Here is a 21,411-nt window from a genome sequence, read left to right as displayed (position 1 = left end):
TAAATATCAACATTTGGTAGGTTGTAGTTTACCTTTCCCTCCTCATCTGTGACTGTGTAACTCAAGCTGAAATGACCAAAACTGAGGTTATTTGTCAGTTGTATTTGCTCAATAACGAAAGTGAAGATAATGTGTAGAGTCATGATAACTCAGTTTCTCCTAGAGGAGAATTAACTCTGGCAGTACAAGGGCAAAGCTTATCACCAAAGAGGAGCTGGATCTTGAGACTGAGGGCATCAGGAAGCAGATCTGTGACTGTGCGGAGCATTTACACTAGAGGGAGGCCCCACCACAACTGTAAATATGACTTTTAGAACTGTTGTACACAGCCATGTTAAAGATGCATGTCACACGGAAATTTTCATGACGTAAAATAATGTTAGATTAGGAGAGGTGCTCAGTTTTCTAGCAACTATCATCACTAGAAAATTCCCATAATTGGTAGGGATCTAGTAGCACTGCTTGTTTGTTCTTTTTCCAACTTTGGTAAGAAAAGTAGAGCAAACCTTAATTAGACATCCTCAGCTGAATTACCTATTAGTATTTTAATAATTTGAGGTAATTCTAGATAAACTCTTAAAAAATACCAGAGAAGACTTATTTTTCTTAACACTACTTCCTTTGTGCATGCTTGGTTTGGGGTTTTGGCTTTTTTGGGTGGAGTAGTGTTGTTTGCTATGTACTTTGGGATTTTTATAGTTGCTCAACATCAGAGTGATGCATTTCAGTAGGAATAGCAATAGGTTGACATAAAGAGCTTCCAAAAAATTTCTGTCTAGCCTCAAGTTTCTTGGGTCCTGTACTGCAATCAGTGTTATACAAGGATGTTCTTTTTCACATCTGTGTCATGGATGGAGATTCTCTTACAGAAAGAAAACTGAGATGTAGAGGGATTTTTTATTTTTTTTTGGTGAAAATTATTTAATATGGAAGCATAATTGTAAAACCTCACATTTAGCAGCATGATTTGTAGGTAGTGAAACATTACTTATGCTTTATGGAAGTAGATTTCAAGTTGATGTATCTAAAGGGAGCAATGTTTTTTTTCCCTTATTGATGGCACAAGATATAATTGACATTATTATGTTAAAGGATGAGCGAGTAGATTCATGTGATGGAGGTAGCAAATTTAGCTTGACTTTTTTTTTTTTTTTGTAGAAAACTTCATACTCTAAAAAACCAAAGCTAACAGTATTTGTAAAGACTCAACTTGTTTTGAAAGTCCAACTGTAGAAATGTAGCAGCTTTAGAGGGCCCTTGGAGATCTTCCAACTTATCCGTCAAATAAACCTTTTATTCCTCTTAAACCAGCTGTTAGGAAGCAGAGAGAAACATGATGTTTTATGATGCTGATTAAAGCAGTAATCTAGTGTCTTCTTTATTCAACATAGAAAGATGCGCTGATGAAACAGCGATAAGCAGTCAAATTACTGCCTCAGGTTAACAAACCTGCAATCAGTTCTATTTTTTCCACCTCTCTAGTGGCTTTTTTTTCTTAGACTCCTTGAACAACTGTATTTTAGTCTAACCAGATGTTTAATCATTTTAGTTTAATCATTGCTAGATACTCAGTGACAAGAGATTTCAGTGTTTGAAGGCCTGACCTTGAATTCTTAAAATCACTGATTTTGATACAAACTTGGTGTGTAAGGAATGATAACTCAGATGTTAATTATGATTGCTTTAGCATATGTGAACCACAGTGAAACCTTTAAAAGTAAGTTGATTGCATTTCACAGAAGTACAGTAATCTGTCCAAATGTATGAAATTGCAGGCTCATGGCCACAGATGTTTTCATTTAGCATAATATATCAAACAGTTTTGAGGTTCTTCCTTTATGCAGATTTATTTCACTGCTGTAGTAGCTTTGGGTTTTGTGCTAATTTCTCAGTAAAAGCTGTTCTTGATATTGATATTCTCTAACAGTACTTGTGTTTTGATGTAGCTGCTATTTTTAATCCACATCAATATAATAACTATAATATTCTGTTATATTTTCTTTCAAAAGTCACAAAGAAAAAAATTGAATCTATCTTTTCATTCTAGTAACTTTTCATGTGGTTGCTGTTTTGTTTATATATGTGGGTTAGGTGCTAATAATAGTTAGAAGAATTCTGTATATTGAGATCAGCAGAGGTACTCCTTGATGCTTTTCAACTTGCATTTCAAAAAAGAAGCCTGTATGAATGAACGTCAGGACATTGCCGAGAAGTATAGCTGAAATGTGTTGTTACTTCCAGCCAATTTAAAAGTTTGAGTGGGCTAGCTGATTCAGTCCAAGAACTTTCTCCCAACCCCATTAAAAAAAGTACATTCTGTAAGTTTCAAAAGACTGACCAGTCTCTTTTCAGAAACGCTGTCACTCCAAATGCGTAAAACCTGACTTTGCAGAAGAAAAATACGTGCATCAGCTGCAAATGTTCTAGTTAAAGCCTGGTTAAAAATCTGTTTTAATAAAATTGAAACAAAATCATGTTTCTAGACATCTGGACAGCAGAACGTGTAGCAACTGTTGAGTTAGGCATAGACTTCCACCACCCTAATCCTCATTTTATGCTTAATGAGATAGAATATATCTTAGTAGGCTTGGCCATCTTTAAGTTTTCTGCTTATCAAAGGTAGAGCTGATTGCAAATATCCCTTCATTCGTTCAAGAAGTGACCAAGAGGTATGATTTGCCTCTATGGCATTTTGACTTGAATCTGCACTATATAAAGCCAGATTTGCAAAAAAACTCAGCTGGTCTGTTGCGTGTTAGTAGACACGAACTTCCATTTTACTTTAAAGTTTTTTCCAGAACGTAACAATGAATTTATGTTACTAAAATAACTTCCATAATATCAAAATCTTAAACACAACTTAAAATAATTGTCCCACGTAGCCAAACGATTTTCTGTGTTTGAAATTTCATGTTTGAAATTTCATTCCATTGGGATGATGGAAACAGGTAAGGAAAAACCTAATTCAGTCTGTAGCTCTCCTTCCACACGAGGATCTGATTTAAAGTTTTGAACCTAATTGGAAGACTCTGTCATATTTGATTCAGTGAAGTTAACTCTGTGATGTGAACTTGTCCAAGACTATAAATTAATTACTTGTAGTTTACTAAATAGCTAATAATTTTGCTAACTTCTGCACTGGCTGTATACGAACATACGCTAGGTACTTTCAGTCATTGGTGAAGTCTTCTATTGTGGGTAATTGATTATTGCAGTCCTCTGTACCCTAGCAACGCAAAAGATCACGACTAAGGAATGCGTCAAGTTAAGGTTTAGGACAGGTGTCAGAAATCAGGCATGAGGGCTACTTTATACATCACTTCCTGTCCTGAGAATTATAATAGATTTCAACATCTTCAAACTCCTCTTGCACAGAAGTCTACTCTTGACTGCCAGCATCTGTGGTCTAGGGCTGCTCTGAAGTCGCTGTAGTACAAAAATATATAGAAAACCTTTTGGTAGAGAAGCCATAGACAATCATTTTATACTTGCTTCTTCATAGCAGGCAGATTAATCTTACTAATGACTACCCATTTGGACAGGTATATTTTACTTCTAACTGCTCATTAACTTCCAATCAAACATCATTTGAATTCTGGCAGAGGTAGATGGAAATCTGCCATTTCTTTGACTGGGATTAAGTTGGTCTGTGGTGGGTTTTCTGTGTGTGTGTGTGCTGTCAGCCAGGTCAGCTCTGTGGAAATGTGGCAAATGTCAAATTACTCCCAGGATGGGACATGGAGAGTAAATTAAAAGCTGTGCCCCCGCACAGGACAGTATCTTGTATTTGGAAAGGCAAGCAAGAGCCGCCTGGTGTGTTTTTTTACAGAAGGCATGGCTTGTAGTAGTCATTCCATCAGAAATAAAAATTTAGGCTCAGGTGTTACACTGCAGGTCCTGTGGGCTGCATCAGCAGCAGAAAGGGACTGTCAGGCAACAAACCCAGTGACTGCTAAGGATCCTTCGTGGGACTGTGAACTTCCTTGGCATCTCTACCACCTTCCGGGCTTGTATGGTTTCTCCAGTAACATGTGTAGGTTGGGAAGGTAAATGACCACAGCCAGCTTGTTCTTGGCAGCATTCCTTATGATCAGTCTTATTCTGGCATCAATTTCAATAGTCCTTGTCACCAGAATAGTAGAAGATGGCTGCTATTTATGAATCGATAAAGTAATCCATTCCGTACTGCCTTGTTCAGTACTACCTAGCTGTGTAAACATAATATGGTGTTATGCAATGTATAGTGCGCTGTAGTCCACAGATGGATGTGTATGTGCCTATGTATATAGGTAGCTGTGGTACACAGATGCTACTTCTGTCAGTGGTCATTTAATATCTTCTTATCTAAGCAGGCTTAAGACAGGACACTTGTGAGGATAGCTGATTCCTAACCAGTAAGATCAATAAAGCCATGCCAGTTCTTTAATAACATCCTGTTGATGCCTTACATAATGGTTTATTTTTTAACGGAAATGAACGAATACGTGTTTTTTGGACCCTGAAATGGTATAGCACGGCAGACACTCTGGTGTTTGGTTCTATTTTTATTGGAGATCAAAAGTTTGGAAATACGATGGTGAGGTGGTGTAATGTAATAGAAACTAAAATGCAGATTTCCTAAGACTTGAAGAATTGTTTGCAGTCAAGTGAGCAATGCAGTTCTTGTTTCCAAGGATGCTGGCAGCAAAAGCAGCCCAGCATAGGAAGTCAGACAAGTACTTCTTTATTATCACTCAATCTAGGCTATGCTGGAATGTTATATATAGATGGAACATGTTTTCCTTGGAGTGATATATTTTTATATGAAATGCTGTTCATACTTGTGGCAAACAACTTAAAATGCAGTCCTTTTTAAATGTAGACTATCTGAAAAAGTTTAAAAGGAGAAAAAGTTGGCTGAGGCCGACTAACTTGTTTGGTATGTGCACTTACTTTGTTTTTCCCCCCTTTAAAAGCATTGCATTTTATTTTGAAGATTAATTTACCTTAATTACTTTTGGAAATAAAACCAGCACTTACTGTCTAATACTAATCAAGTTTGTGGTGTTGCTCAGATCTTTAAATCTGGGTAAATAATTTTAAGTTGCAGAGATAATAACTGCATATAGCAATTCCAAACTAAATAAATGGACAATGGTTAAAACAATGTCAGTTCTTACTTACTTTTCTAATTTCATACAGTAATGAAAAATATGAGGGCATGAGGGAGAAAATACTATCTACCTGAAATCAACAGGAGGGTTTTTTTATTTTAATCTTCAGAAAGAATCTCTTGTACTAAGGTGCAGGGATGCCTGTAGGGCACCTCTCCGGCTCCCCTCCAGCCTTCACAAGGTAAAGTGGCCGAATGAAAATCTCTGTGGAGTGTGGGTGTAAGCACTAGGTGTAAATGTATTATGCCCAAATGCTGCGAGAGGTGGGTATAAAACTCCCGGAAGAGGGGGAGCTGTAAGCTTGTAGCTCACACTTCATGTTGGGGAGTTTGTGCATGTAGCTCTAGTCTAGGACTTCTTACAATTATATAGATGAGTATTTAGAAAATTATAGGTACTAATATTGCATAGATGTTGAATGCTGTGGTTTAGCTGTTTTATTGCTGATATTGATCCAGAAGGTATAGTTCACCGATTCCAGTTAATTATGTCATTAACGAATCAATAGACTGCTGCAATCCTGGCTGGACTTTAAAGTGTGAGAACTGAGCAGTTTTTCTCTGTGGATGTAACAATCTTTCATTAAGTTTAGTTAATGTGCACATAAATGATGTTTCTGGTTTTAAAAAGTGAAAAACTGCTTACCACAAATGTTTATACTTCAGCTTTTGTAGCTTGGCAATGGGTTTGAAAAGAAACTAACAAGTTCTAAGCATCATCTGCTTTAATGCTGCATCGTGTAAGCTTCAGGAGTCCAAGGACAGTCTTCAGATAGTCTTTTCATATGTGGTACCCTGTGTGACTAAGAAAGAATAGGAAAAGTCAGTCACTTGAACAGACCATTCAATATGGTCATTTGAAGGATCCTAGAGCCCGTTGCTTCAGCTATATTAAAGTGTGCAGTATGTGTTAAATTGCAGTGAGCAGTGATGGTCACACTAGGAATTAATGGTAACAAAAATAAATAAATTTAAATTCCAAATTTTATGGGCCACTAAAATTTTTCTTCATATCCAGGGGAAGTTACCTAGCAGTCATAAATTTCAGACATATTAAAAAGAGATGAGAATAAGCATAGAACAAAACACCAAAAAAAAAAAAAAAAAAAGCAGTTGCCTTTTTTTTCCCCCTGGTATTTGCTATAAAAGGGGAAAGAACAAAAACCTAAATGAACTTGCAGAAAGCTAAAGTGATTAACTTCTTAATAAACAAAATGTTAAAAAAAAAAAAATCTAAAAAATATATTCTATGTAGGAGCAATCAGTTCTGGTCTTGTAAAACTAGGGGTAATGAAGGGTGACCAGAGGTATTCACAGATCTATGCTGTACCCACCCCTATGTGATTACTTTCCAGCCTCCCACATTAAGCTTAGACTCCTGGTGGAAAGCCAGTTTTTGTCAAGTGTGGAAAATCAACAAATCCAGTGATCTGTCACAGGCATTAGTGGCTATGAGAGCTAAAAGATTAAAACTGCCTGGATCCTACACCCATCTTGGTAAGGAGCCCTTGGTGATTTGGATTAATGTAATATACCTATGGTACAAATATAAAGTGAGTTACTTCTCAAAAGACTTCGGAGGAGTGCAGAACATTGATAAATTGATGATTGCACACTTTGTTTTTCTGTGTAAGAATTCATATACACAGTCAGAGTCCCTTTCATAATTTTCATTTTGGATGATGTCTCAGCTGCCCCGCTTGAAAGGCTGTTTCAGAAATTAACTTCTGATATAACTAAAAACTTAATTTCTTACTTAAATTATTAGTGAGAAATTTGTATTGATTTGGTCTTTTGTCAATATTTATACTTTTAAAAATTCTGATTATTATTATTATAGTGGAATATAATCTGTTCCTTTTTATAGGTCCATCTGAAGTGTTCATACAGGCCTAGGAATAATCTTCACCACAAACGCTTGTGGTGCCAGTTTTTGTTCTGAGAAGATTTCTGCCCCATCAGAACTACATTTAATTTAGTTTAGTGGGTTGATTTGAATAAGAATTGAAGTTGTGTGAAATTTTTGGACAAAACATATAATTTTTTTCACCAAAATAGATATTCGTTTGACTGTATGTCAATTAAAATTTAACTGAAATGGTGCATGAAACAAAAATGTGTGTCATCTTTAAAAAACACGGTGAAAATGGAAAGTAATTTTTGAACCCCTTTTTTGTAAGAGTAAGGTATACTGTTGACTTGGACAGTTTATTAGTACCCATTCCTGTAAAACTAATGATAAGGATATTGAACCATTAACAGGTGGCTTCTCTCATAGTAATTAACAAATTAGGCCAGAGGGGGTGGGTTAGTGCCCTTCTCTTCTTCTGGGAGATGGCTGTGTTGGTTAGCTGTCTTCCAGCTCCCAGTCGTCATCCTCCCACCTGTACTGATGCTGTGCTATCATTATCATCATCATCATTATCTTTTAAACTGGTTTGACAGTGCCATGACCAGAAACGTTTCTGGTCACGTAGCCTGAGTGCTCTCCTGTTCTCTTGTACCGTAAGGGCATGGGTTTGCTTTTACTTCTGCACAGACCATTTTAAAGCACGAAGGATGGTTTAGATTCCTGCTGGCGTGCCCTCCCAACCCCTTCTTAATGTTAAAGATACCAGAAAATAAAAATAGATAATATAATAGAAGAATGCATTATAAATCAATTGGTGAACATTTAACAATTAGCAGTTTGTATTTACATGTCATACTTACAAAGTGGATTTATTTTAAAAAGTGGTTAATAAGTTTTCTCCAATGGCTATCCATTCAGTGTTTCTTAAAGGAAGTGAGTTGGCTCTCATCTCAAGAAATAGTTTACTTGTTGGTTCCCAAAACCCACGTTTTGAGTTATATCTCAAATTGCATCAAGCATAGGAGGTATCTAAATATGGAAAACACAGTTCCAAGAGTAGGTAATTTTAATTATCTTTCTTTTTAACTATTAGTATTTTATAAATCAATGGATGAGTGCTAAATTCAGTGGCATTTTTGTGATTTCGATATATTGGGGTAATTTTTTTCGAAGGCAGAAATGTTATCTACCATTTAAAACAACAACAAAAAAGCAAGCTTTTGCTGTATTTTTTACTTTATCTTAGGAAAAATCAGATAGCTCTAGAACCCCTCCAGTAATTACAGATTACTGTATATTGCCAATTGTTCATATGTATAAAATCTTTTCAGCTTTTATAAATTAAATTTTCTTTAAATGTTGTTGGTTTTGCTGTTGCAGTACCTTAAACAAAATAAATCTGTCTCTCTAAATGACTTTACTCTTTCTGATAATCCAGTTGATGAGGCAAATGTATAAAAATCCCACTAATGTAGGCTGAGACATGTCCCAAAGTAGCTCGCCTCTCTAGTCAGAAAATCATAGAGCACTTAATAATCCTTCAGCCTTCTTGAGAAATGTATAACGATATTATGTTTGCTCAGATAGATTTTATTTAATCCTTTCAGAATATTGCATTAGGCTGTATTTACTCTTGTGTGTTTCCCGTTAGCGAAGGATAAAGTTGGAAAAAGGAATTCAGGTTAAATGGACTTCTAATAGGAAACTATTCTACTAAAACTCAGAAGTGCATCTGTGTGTGATAAAGGACTAGGTCACTTTGACGAGTGACTAAATTCTTCTTGAAGATGTAATTAGGGATGTGCTGCTTTCACACTACTAGCATATCAGTTTGTTTTTTCCCCTTCCCCATTAACTGTCCTCCAGGAAGAAGCGTTAGTTCTTCAAACTGCGTGTGTGACTCAATTATCTGCTGCTGCAGTGTTTAGGTGGAACTCGCCCTGTAGCAGCCAGATACAGAAAACTCTCAGGAGGAGCAGGTAAACGTGAAACAGTCCAGAACAATCATGTCAGTTTAGTAGGTTTGAAAGATGCTTACCAAAACTATAAACAAACTTGTGAAGTCGGTTGAGGATGCAAAAGCCAGCTGCATATCCCAACAAAGCAGTGCATGAAGCAGTTTCCGAGTGAATGATTATCTTTCTATTGACTTTAATGCCATCTACAAATAGTACTTTTTCAAGGTCAAACTTGTATGGAAATCATGATTCTCTGCTAATACCAAATGAGTAGAAAGCAACCCTGAACAGGCAGTAGGACGCTCTGCTTAAGATTGTAATGGTATATACATCATAAGCGAGTACTGTTAATTTGGCTCCGGTATATTGTAATGTGGAAGTCTGAGAACAGTTTTTTACTGGAGAACTATGGCTCTCAGGAAGTTGAAACTGGCTTCCCTCTGCCCCAACACGGCCACGTTGGTATTAGCGTTGTAAAGTCATTTTCTAGGAGACTCTAAGAGTTTATTCTAATTACACACACAGAGATATGCACAACTTGAGCTTTCATTTGTCATGATTTTAATTTCCCACCCCCCCTCTGGTGGATGAGAGTGATAGCTTCATACAGTTGCTTAGCTGAAAATGGCTGATATTTGGTACGGGATTTGGGGAAGTACTTAAGTATTTGCTGTACATTTATAACTTTCCCAGGCATCTTCTTCTGGCTAGGAACAGGAACAGGACACAGAATTAGACAGTCCCTTGTTCTGGCCCAGGACAGGTGTTTTTTCTCATGTTAACAGGAAACTGTAAACCTTGCCCAGAGACGGATCAATCCCATCTACAGCACTTCTGACAACTGTTTGTCAGAGTTGGTTTCTTTTATTCTGCCTTTGGTAATGAACTTTCCCAGATAGGTTTAGGAGAGCATCTGTGTTGCATTCTTGACTTTATATTATTAGTTCTTCAAGTAATGAATAATAGGCAGCGATATGCCAACAACACACATTTTGCTTGTCTGTGTATTAAGGCATTCTGTTACATTTGAATTCCTTACTCCTTTCTGCTTTGTGACTTGGAGTTAAAAATGCATGAATAAACAGAGAAAGAAATTAATTCTGGTCAGTATAAACCTGAAAAAAATCTGCTAGGCAAAATCCAGCAGAGAGAGAGTATGAAAAATAGTAAACATCTCTTGTTCATGTATTGTTATCATGAAATCTTGTCTTGAATAGGAATTAGTACTTAAGGAAGAAAGAAAAAATGAAGAGCTATTTCTGAACTGACTTTTTAAAAGCATTATAGACTCTCTTAAACTTTGTGGGTTAAATAGCTATTGGAGATGCTGGTGGGAAAATAATTTCTCTTCAGAGAGCCCTCAGTTCATCTAGCTTATTGACTGTACTGTGATCAGGGACCAGCTTCAAGGGTTCAATGCCAGCGTTTGCTTTCTTGAGTTTCTGCTTTTCCTCTCTCATTCCACCAGCTTTTAGGTGAACAACCAGTAATACACACAGGGGTAGTCACTTTGTGGTTCTTCTGTAGGTTTCTTGGAAAGGTGACTTGTCCATTAATTAGCAACGGTCCTTATTTGTATGTTTTTCTGGTACCGCGCTTTCTTTTTATAACAAGAGAACATTAGATACATGAAAGCCATGCAAATGTTTTTTTGCTATGAATGTTGTTAAATAAGCAGTGGAAAGGAAAGACTGGATGAGATTGGATACGTCTTCCTGTTGGTAGAGTTTCTAATAAAAAAGAAAATTCTTGGGAAAATCTGATTTATGGTAAAGATTTGAGAAGTCTTTACATGTAGTGATATGTTTCTTCTTTTTTGAGGAAAGAATATGCATTCTAATGAAAATGTGAGGTCTTTGAATGCAATATTTAATTCTTCTTATTCTTGTTAACTGTCTTTCAGAATATATTGAATCGGTAGGTTTTGTTTGCGTTGCTTTTTTAATCAGAGCTCTCTATTCACCTAAAATCTGTTTGGGAACCTACTGGGACAGCATTACTCTGAATCAAACTGATAATGGAAATTGGTGAGGGAAAAATAGTGCGATGTTGATGTGAGTAATAGCCTTTAAAACAATCAAAGGAAATTTCATACACAAATGGGTTTTCTAATCATGTTTTCTGTAGGATTGCATCATATGCAAAAGGAAATAGCAAATTATTGAAGTGTATTGCATGTCTAACTTGAACCAACAGCACAATTTACCTTATGTCATTAAGTCTTACATAAATAGACAGTATTTTCTCCCAAGGGGAATATTTACTTCTGCTTGAAATATGAAGTAATAAGTCTCATAAAAGTAGGAAGGTGTAATATATTGTAAAGCTATTTTGTGTACCAACAGAATTTCCAATAAGACTTAACTTTTGTATTCAGCAGCTCTGCTGTAAATAATTCACAATGATAATGAATATTGCAAGGTTTATGTTGGACAGAAGGGTAAAAATATGGCTCAGAATGGTCATACGGTCATAATTAGCAGTAGACTCAATATACGATTATGTTTTTAAAGTATGTGAATTGTAAAATAGATGGTAAGAACTCTTAAAGTTTAATTGCAGTCTTAGCAATGTACTTGCTTTTGATGTACGGATACTTGGACACTAAAGGACAGGGTTTGGTTTACACTTTTCAGTGGTTTACACTTTACACTTAACTTCGAAGTTAAGAAAATGGTTGTAGCAGATTTTTTGCAATGAGCAGTATGTGTTGGTAGTATGTGGTGCCTACTCGGAAGGAATGAAGATAGAGGTGAGAAATTAGTACTTAACAAAAATAAGATGCTGTTTTTACTGTTTAGGGGCTGATTTAATTTCATGTCGATTAAAACATTTTGAGGAATGGACAAATTGTGGATTAAATTTATCAGAAATTATTTGGCTTCTCCACAATCAAGTTCTTTATTATTGTAGTGATCCTTCTTGCCACAAGGTTTTATTTATTATTTTTTTTTCCTTGAAGTAAAATGTCTAGAATTTCATAGAGAATTCTGGATAAGGTTTTAACGGTAAATGGAAACATTAAAATAGCTGAAAATATCCGCTGCTTTTTAGTGTTTATTGCAAATGCATTAATTGAGGAATCCTAGGGCAGCATTTATAACTATTACATATGACACTGTTGAGTCATATTTTATGACACTTTTGGGTCATGTTTTGACACCGATTAATCTGTGTAGCTGAGATCTTGATCTCTTCAAGGACATCCAAGTGACTGCCAAAAAGACAAAAAGTGGTGGTATTGAACCATGGGTAATATCTGCCTTCTGTTCTTTTATCGGGAAAGTTTTTCCTTGAGAGATGCTTAGTTAGTCCACACTGATGTACTTTTTGCTTAGCCAGTTTTGCATTTTATAAAACATTCCTTTTATATCTATACCTTTAATACCAGCTGGAGTGCATGGAGCTCCACCTGGGGATGGATGAGGAGCCGACCGAGAGCCTATCGGTCAGGATTAAAGGGAGGGCAGGGACGGGAGACATCACAGCGGGAGTTTGCTACAGGCCACCTGACCCGGGGGGACCAAGCAGATGAAGCCCTCTATAGGCAGGTAGGACCAGCCTCACGCTCACAAGCCCTGGTCCTCATGGGGGACTTCAACGCAGCTGAGCGCAAGCAATCTAGGAAGTTCCTGGAATGTATCGATGACAACTTTCTCCTCTAAGTGATAGAGGAGCCCACGAGGAGAGATGCAATGCTGGACCTTATTCTCACAAATAAGGAAGGCCTGGTAGGGGATGTCAAGCTCATGGGCAGCCTTGGCTGCAATGACCATGAAATGGTGGAATTCAGGATCCTCAGGGCAGCAAGGAGGGTGCTCAGCAAGCTCACTACCCTGGACTTCAGCAGAGCAGACTTTGGCCTCTTCAGGGATCTGCTTGGTAGAATACCATGGGACAAAGCCCTGAAAGGAAGAGGGGCCCAGGACAGCTGGCTAATATTCAAGGGTCACCTCCTCCAAGCTCAGGAGCGATGCAGCCCAACAAAGAGGAAGTCAAGCAGAAACACCAAGAAGCCCCCATGGATGAACAAGGAGCTCCTGGACAAAGTCAAACAAAAAAAGGAAGCCTACAGAGGGTGGAAGCAAAGGCAGGTAGCCTGGGAAGAATACAGAGAAACTGTCCGAGCAGCCAGGGATCAGGTTAGGAAAGCCAAAGCCCTGATAGAAATTGGTCTGGCCAGGGATGTCAAGGACAACAAGAAAAGCTTCTATAGGTATGTTAGTGAGAAAAGGAGGACAAGGGAAAATGGGAGTCCCCTCCAGAATGAAACAGGTGAACTGGTTACCCAGGATACGGAGAAGGCTGAGGTACTCAATGACTACTTTGCCTCAGTCTTCACTGGCAAATCCTTGAGCCACACTGCCCAGGTCGCAGAAGGCAGGGACTGGGACAATGCAGAAGCACCCACTGTAGGAGAAGATCAGGTTCGAGAATATCTAAGGAACCTGAAGGTGCACAAGTCCATGGGACCTGATGAGTTGCATCTGCGGGTCTTGAGGGAACTGGCGGATGAAGTGGCCAGGCCACTCGCCATCATATTTGAGAAGTCCTGGCAGTCCGGCGAAGTTCCCACCGACTGGAAGAGGGGGAACATAACCCCCATTTTTAAGAAGGGTAAAAAGGAAGACCCAGGGAACTACAGGCCGGTCAGTCTCACCTCTGTGCCTGGCAAGATTATGGAGCAGACCCTCCTCGAGACTATGCTCAGGCACATGGAAAACAAGGAGATGATTGGTGACAGCCAACACAGCGTCACTAAGGGCAAATCGTGCCTGACAAACTTGGTGGCCTTCTATGATGGGGTTACAGCATCGGAGGATAAGGGAAGGGCAACTGACATTATCTACCTGGACTTGTGCAAGGCATTTGACACTGTCCCGCACGACATCCTTGTCTCTAAATTGGAGAGACACGGCTTCGATGGATGGACCACGCAGTGGATAAGGAATTGGCTGGATGGTCGCAATCAAAGAGTTGTGGTCAACGGCTCAATGTCCAAGTGGAGAACGGTGACGAGTGGCGTTCCTCAGGGATCAGTACTGGGACCGGCACTGTTCAACATCTTTGTCGGCGACATGGACAGTGGGATCGAGTGCACCCTCAGTAAGTTTGCCGATGACGCCAAGCTGTGTGGTTTGGTCGACACACTGGAGGGAAGGGATGCCATCCAGAGGGACCTTGACAGGCTGGAGAGGTGGGCCCGTGCGAACCGCATGAAGTTCAACAAGGCCAAGGGCAAGGTCCAGCACGTGGGTCGGCGCAATCCCAAGCACAACTATAGGATGGGCGAGGAATGGATTGAAAGCAGCCCTGAGGAGAAGAACTTGGGGGTGTTGGTGGATGAGAAGCTCAACATGAGCCAGCAGTGTGCGCTTGCAGCCCAGAAAGCCAACCGTGTCCTGGGCTGCATCAAAAGAGATGTGACCAGCAGGTCGAGGGAGGTGATCCTGCCCCTCTACTCCGCTCTTGTGAGACCCCACCTGGAGTACTGCGTCCAGCTCTGGGGGCCCCAGTACAGGAGAGACATGGAGCTGTTGGAGCAAGTCCAGAGGAGGGCCACGAAGCTGATGGGAGGGATGGAGCACCTCTGCTGTGAGGGCAGGCTGAGAGAGTTGGGGTTGTTCAGCCTGGAGAAGAAAAGGTGGCTCCAGGGAGATCTAATTGTGGCTGACCAGTACCTGAAGGGGCTACAGGAAAGATGGAGAGGGACTGTTTATGGGGGAGTGTAGTGACAGGACAAGGGGGAATGGGTTTAAGCTGAAGGAGGGTCAATTTACATTAGATGTTAGAAAGAAATTCTTTACTGTTAGAGCGGTGAGGCACTGGCACAGGTTGCCCAGAGAGGTTGTGGAGGCCCCATCCCTGGAAGTGTTCAAGGCCAGGTTGGATGAGGCTTTGGGCAACGTGGTCTAGTGGAGGGTGTCCCTGCCTATGGCAAGGGGGGGTTGGAACTAGATGGTCTTTAAGGTTCCTTCCAACCCAAACCATTCTATGATTCTATGATTAATTATTTTATGATCAAAAATTCCCACTATAGTCTTTCATACATTTGAAATAAAACTAATTACCCAAACCCTTTCCAGATGTTTTTAATTTCCTACTTAGATTTAAAAAAAAAGAAAAAAATTCTCCTTTTTAAAGTATTTATTACAGTACTTATTACTGGATATGCAAAAGCATGTATCAATTCTTCCAGGTTCACGGACTCAGATTCTTTTACCTCGAAGGGTTGCGTAATACCTCTGTGCACATCATTTCAAATTTGGTTCTAGTAGCTTCCTTCTCTGGTCTCCCACTCCTTTCTACCTTTCCCCTTGTATTCCACCTTATTGTTATTTTGAAATGCTGATGTTTTAAATTAATTTGGACATTATCTTTAATTTCCATTTCTAGCTGTGTATGTTTTTCTTCTTTTACTGCTTATAGCATTAAAGCATTTTCCTAGTTTCATGAATTTATTTCACACGTTTAACCTGTGGCAATTTTGATTTTTCTTTTCATTGTTTTGGCAGTAGTAGAGTGTCAGTCCTGTTCTGCTCATATTAGTCACATCTCTGCTTATGCCAGTGTTATTTCTGCGCAGTGCTGTGATAGCATCATGATCATAAAAATGTCTTTTAATGCAGACTTGATTGTTATCTCTACCTTTTAAAAAACATACTGACTTGTCAGAATACGTGTCAAAAACCACCTCAGATTTTTTGTGGGCATAGTGAGAACGGTATTATTTCACCTCTTTAGGCAGTAACCTGTGTTGACTGATCACATTAGTAAATAACATTTTACTATGCTGGATGTTGTGAAGGAATGAATAGAATTAGATTTGGGAAAGTTCTGGTCTGCCGTATCTGTTGTTACTTACGTAGGCAAAGTTTTCAGCACTAAAGGACGTTTCTCCTTTGCCTGAGTTCCTAAACTGATTGCTTAATGGAGTAAAGCAATCTGTAGTCTCAGTGGTTTGGCGGATTGTTGTTGCTGCGGTTCTTTTGTTGTTTGTTGTGGTTTTTTTTAAAAAAATCTCTTTAGATGCAGCAAAGACTGTTCTGCTGAGTTCTAAACGCAGCAAAGAAATCTTGCAGAAAATTCTGTTCTACATATTTGGGAACGATCTGTCACTATTCCAAACTTCGAAACTAGTAAATTCAGCTCTTCAGAAGAAGAGCAAAACAAGCCACATGTGAACAAAAGGCATTCAGTCGTTTCACTGTATAGACTCACCACTTCCAACTGAAACAAGTGTACGTTTTATTTACATGTAGAATTTAAAACAAGCTGGCATTTCATGAAACTTTGGGGAGACATATATACCTTTTGAGGAGAGGAGGAGTTCAATTATGAATGTAATTATCAACTCTAAATCCACGTGTTGATTTCCATGTGGATTCCTCTGTCTTAATGGTTGGAGTAAAGGAAAAGACAATTTGCTGCTTTGCAACATTGTCCCCCGTGAGCCTCTCTTTTACTTGAGAACCTAGTGAGGAGAGCTGGGAAAGTGAAGAGATGAAACGTACTGGCAGATGGGTATTTTACGTCTGCCAGTCCCTGTGCTGTTGCCGTTATAGGGACCTTAATTTTGGACAGATGCTCAGATCATCACATGAATAGGCTAAAAATAGGGACTTTGCTGGTGTTTCTCTGATAACCTGCCAAAGTTAGAAACGGGTGTGTTGAAAAGCGACACGCATTCTTCAATGAAGAAGTAGCAGGTAGGAAAACAGGTGAGAGGGGCTTGCAGAATAATGTCCAGTGCTGGATTCTTTGAAGATCTTACTATAAAAGCAGTACGTTTCTTGAGCAAAATTGTTACGGGCTCTTTCATGCGTATTTGTACAAATTCGTTTGAGGGAGAGGTTAGGATGAGAGTTTTAAGTGTGCACTAGTGTTTCTCTAAAAATTCAGTGTCGTTCATTTGAAGTGAAATCTCAAGGAGAAGATGGTGAGTTTGGCAGCGTCTCAGGAATAGCAATGATGGAGAAGTGTCACTTTTAATTTACTGTGACTTCACTGACAATCTCTACATCTTTAACTTTATTAACTGGAAGAGACGAAATGACTATCCAAGAGATAGAAGAGAGAAATTGGTGGCACTTTAACTCCCTGCTAATATCTTTGTGAATGAAAGAGCTCTTTTGAAGGCAGAGTGCAGTAATCGGATAACAGATCCTGTGATAGTCAGGCACTTTTTAATGGCTTGGATCCTGAGGGGTCACAGCTGCACAGCTGGAGAAAAGGTAGCATTTCTGGAGGGACACAAGCTCTCCTGCCTTAGAAGTCATCTTCTATTTCTGGATGACTGCTCTCTAATTGAGTTAAAAGAGCAGCTGTGTTGGTTCAATAGTGACGTTTTTATATAGAGTAGTACCATTAATTCCTTAGAGGAACAAATATTCTGCTGGCAGAATGATGTTACATGGTACTGTCTTCCCAAGTCAAGGGTAGGGAACCAATTATAGAAGAAAAAGATGAGAAGTGTAAGGAAATGGCTAACAGCTCAGTGAGCCGCAGTCTCACTGTAGCAGAGTTAAGAAAATACTGACTTTGCCAGGTCCAGATAAAAACAGGTCTGGAGTTCACAGCCTGTGGCTATACTCTAGCAGTGCCTCTCTCCATCTATCAGAGGTGTTCACAATGTGCTTATTTAAAGTGAAAATATCTTTTCTCTTTAGATTATGCTTTAGCAGACAGTTACTTCGTGCCAAGCACTTCTGTGGATGTTTGCAGTTTATGTTTTAATCCTGCTTGTTTGCTTTGCTATTCTCTGTATCACAAGCTTTGCTATTAATAACGCTGCCTCCAGTAACAGCAGAGACTTCACTGCAGGCAAGCTCACTAGAAAGTTCTCCTGGATAACTAAATAACAATTATAGTGAGGTTTGTACAGGTTTTCTCGGTCATAACTGATTTAAAGAAGGTAATGACTGAATGGGATGTGCAAGGGACTCAAGCTCCTAAGATTGCTAGCTGCCAGCGAGTTGCCAAAAACTGTACTTAGTTGTGCACCTTTCAGTACATCCTATTTTCTTCCCTTTTCTGGATTTCTGTTCAGAATTTCTATGCTAGACTCCTAACTGCAAGAAAAGGTACTTTGGTCCTGTTCAATCTCTTCAGACAACACGAGAAGCTCTCTACTGAAGGGTCCCACTGCTCCCAGGCATCCAACAAGAAAAGACTTTAATTGCAGCATGCAAAGTCTCTGTAATACGGGTGACCACCGCCCTGTTCCTCATGAATGTGTATGGCTTTTGGATAGTGCTCAATCTCTTGGATGTCCCAGCAGAATATGAAGCACATGAGGCTACAGCTGTTTATCTGCAGCCCATGCAAAGGAGAGTTGTATAAGCCATGGGGAAACTGATCCAACCCATTGGTAAAAAGTTTCCCCCTATATTTATGACTGTAAAAGTAAATATTTTTTTAATAGATTGCAGTCTGTCTCCTGTACCTGAATAAAACTCCTATTCAAATCAATGGGAGGTTTTACTCCAGAAAGTTAAAGACTAATAGCAGGAAAAATGGGTCTTAAATGATGTTGAAAACACTGTCGCTCTTTTCAGAGATAAATGTAATATACTCCAGAAGGTACAGTTTCCCTTTATGAAACATGCATGACTTGTATTAGCTGCAGTTTATTGCGCCTATGGTTAGTACTCAAGTGGTAACTAAATAATTTAAAATTGCAGATGTGAGTCATTAACACTCCTATCTTCTGCGGTTTTATCAGAAACTGACCTCTACCGAGTCTGTCTGTAAAACAGACCAATGGAAAAACAATAGTGAAGCTTTGGTTGGTGCTTCTAGCTATACTGTAACCAACTTCTCTTAACTACTTTGATAAATGTACATGGCCTGGGAAAACAAAATACAATTCTTATAGGATTTCTAGAACCTTTAATCTAAAGCTTAGTCACAGCACAACACGCATAAGGAGATTGAGCAGTCTTTTTTTAAAAAAGATTTAAAAATATTAGCTGTAGTTTGGGGGAAGATAAGGCATATTTTCTCTTGTTTCTGTCAGTAGGTGCTGGTATTCACCATAGTAACTGGGAGCCCCAGAAATTTGGGACAGAATATCTTTTCCACTTGCTGAATAAGTTTGGTCTGCGTACTTACTTTTTTGCAAGTGGAACGTGCTTTAGAGTCTTGAAATAAGGCTTGACTGTTGTAATCAACACTTAAAGGACCTTTTGGAAGTTCTTCATAGTGTATGCAAGAATGTAATTAAAAACTTGCTCACTGGGGACAACAGCCATGACCATACTCTGCCACCCTTGCGTTTGTCTGTCAGCTGCATAATGACTGTTGGCCTTAAGGCTGTTGTGTGCTGCTTGGCTTGCTTGCCGCTGCAGACATCCAGCATTTGCCTCGGAGGGAGCAAGGAATCGGGGAAGGTCCTGGCACACTTGGCACATTTTAAGTGTTTAAGAGCGATTGCCCTCTAAGATGGATGATCACCTCTCTTAAGTTGCCGAGTGGTGACGCTGAGGTAGGTCCAGACTAACGGTCTTCCTAAGCAATAAATGCAGGCTGCCGTATGTGCTTTTGTATTTCAGCAAGGCAAGCGCATCCTTAGCTTCATTCACAAGCAGTACTAGTCTGTTACTAATGTGAAAAGCTTTAAATGTAGGTGAAAGCATGTGCTTCAAGATGAACTTGGGAATTGCTGTTCTCCTGTGACTTGAGGAAGAATAACTTTGCTCTTGATACTGTTTTAGTAGTGATGCTTAGCCACCACGCTGAATTACAATACTGCAAACGTGACCGCTGCGGTGTGTGCTTAGCTCGGGCAATGTGCGCTGCAGTCAGTCTGTCAGACTGTATCTGCTGGGGTCTCCTGGCTGATACACTCAGGAGCTGGAGAGGCTCAGAGCTGTAAATTACTGGTTGGTGACAGATACCATGAAAGCAGCACTCTAGGGGTGAGAACTGCTCTGAATTTCACGCTAATTCAGAGTCACATTGCTGCTTGTAAAGGTCTGACAAGATGGATGTGTCCTGGTTTTGGCTGGGATAGAGTTAATTTTCTTCCTACTAGCTGGTGTAGTGCTGTGTTTTGGATTTAGTAGGAAAATGATGTTGATAACACACTGATGTTTAGTTGTTGCTAAGCGGTGTTTACAGTTAAGTCAAGGACTTTTCAGCTTCCCAAGCCCTGCCAGTGAGGAGGCAGGCAGGCAAGCCTTCTGCAGGAGATGCACAAGGAGCTGGGAGGGGGCACAGCCAGGACAGCTGACCCCAACTGGCCAAAGAGGTATTCCGTGCTGTATGCCGTCGTACTGAGTATATAAGCTGGGGGGAGTTGGCCAGGGAGGGCTACTGCTCAGGGAACTAGCTTGACATCGGTCAGCGGTTGGTGAGCAATCGTGCTGTGCATCGCTTGTTGTATATACTACGTCAACATTATTATTATTATCATCATTGTTATTAGTTATTTCCTTTTCTGTCCTATTAAACTGTTTTTATCTCAACCCATGAGTTTTACTCTTTTTCGATTCTCTCCTCCATCCCACTGGGGGCATGGGAGCAGTGAGTGAACGGCTGTGTGGTTGTTTTAGCTGCCTGCCGGGTTAAACCACAACACAATGTGAAAATCAAATGTAACCATAATATTCAAATTTCCTAAGATCGTGATTCCATGATGTTATGGGGACTACCTTATACTGTTATTCAGCATTATGACGGTGATTTTTCAAAACTGGACGGCAAAGGACAGATTACGTTTTTCTGTGTGACTTTTTAAAAATAAGATTCCTGAATATGTTTAAGCTCGACAGCTCAATGCTTTATTCCTGTCCACAATTAGAGCAGTGACTGGATAACAGAAATATTATTAAAAACAATGCTTTATCTTCTGAGGAGGGCTAATGGGCAAAAGACTTGCCATCCTCTTGTTTTTCCTTTCAAAACCAGGTCTAAAGTGGAAATTGTTTTAAGATGATACGGGCTATAAAATGGTGGCTTTCGTAAGTTATATTCCTATAGTTAGTTTACTTTATAAATATGTACATCTAAAATATCATAGAAACGTAGTGTTACGTATGTAAAATATACATACATATCTATAACTAATCTGCATTCATCCAGGAATTTTTTTTGGATGTTGCTTTTCCATTCTGTTAAAAGGTTGTCATCTGTTAACCTCTACAGGATTTTTTCATAAAGTTTTCTAATCACAGAACAGAAATAAGATTGTACTAGCATTCGTGTTGCTCATTTTCTTGGTCTTATGACTCATTGCGTTGGCTGTCAGTGTCTTCTGACCCGGCCACAGATCCCAGCCTCATCAACCTCCCTGGCCCATCCAACCATGAAACGTGACTTTCTGTATCAGGTTCTGGGCTGACACTAAGAAGTTGTGCGTGTGCTGGAGGACAAGTCCTATCTTGTTGGCCATGTATTCATGAGGTTTGGAATATGAGTAATTATGTAGTGAAAACTGCACTGGGAGG

Source organism: Balearica regulorum, chromosome 6 (assembly GCF_011004875.1).
Source record: "Balearica regulorum gibbericeps isolate bBalReg1 chromosome 6, bBalReg1.pri, whole genome shotgun sequence".
NCBI classification, from domain to species: domain Eukaryota; kingdom Metazoa; phylum Chordata; class Aves; order Gruiformes; family Gruidae; genus Balearica; species Balearica regulorum.
This window is presented reverse-complemented; position numbering follows the sequence as displayed.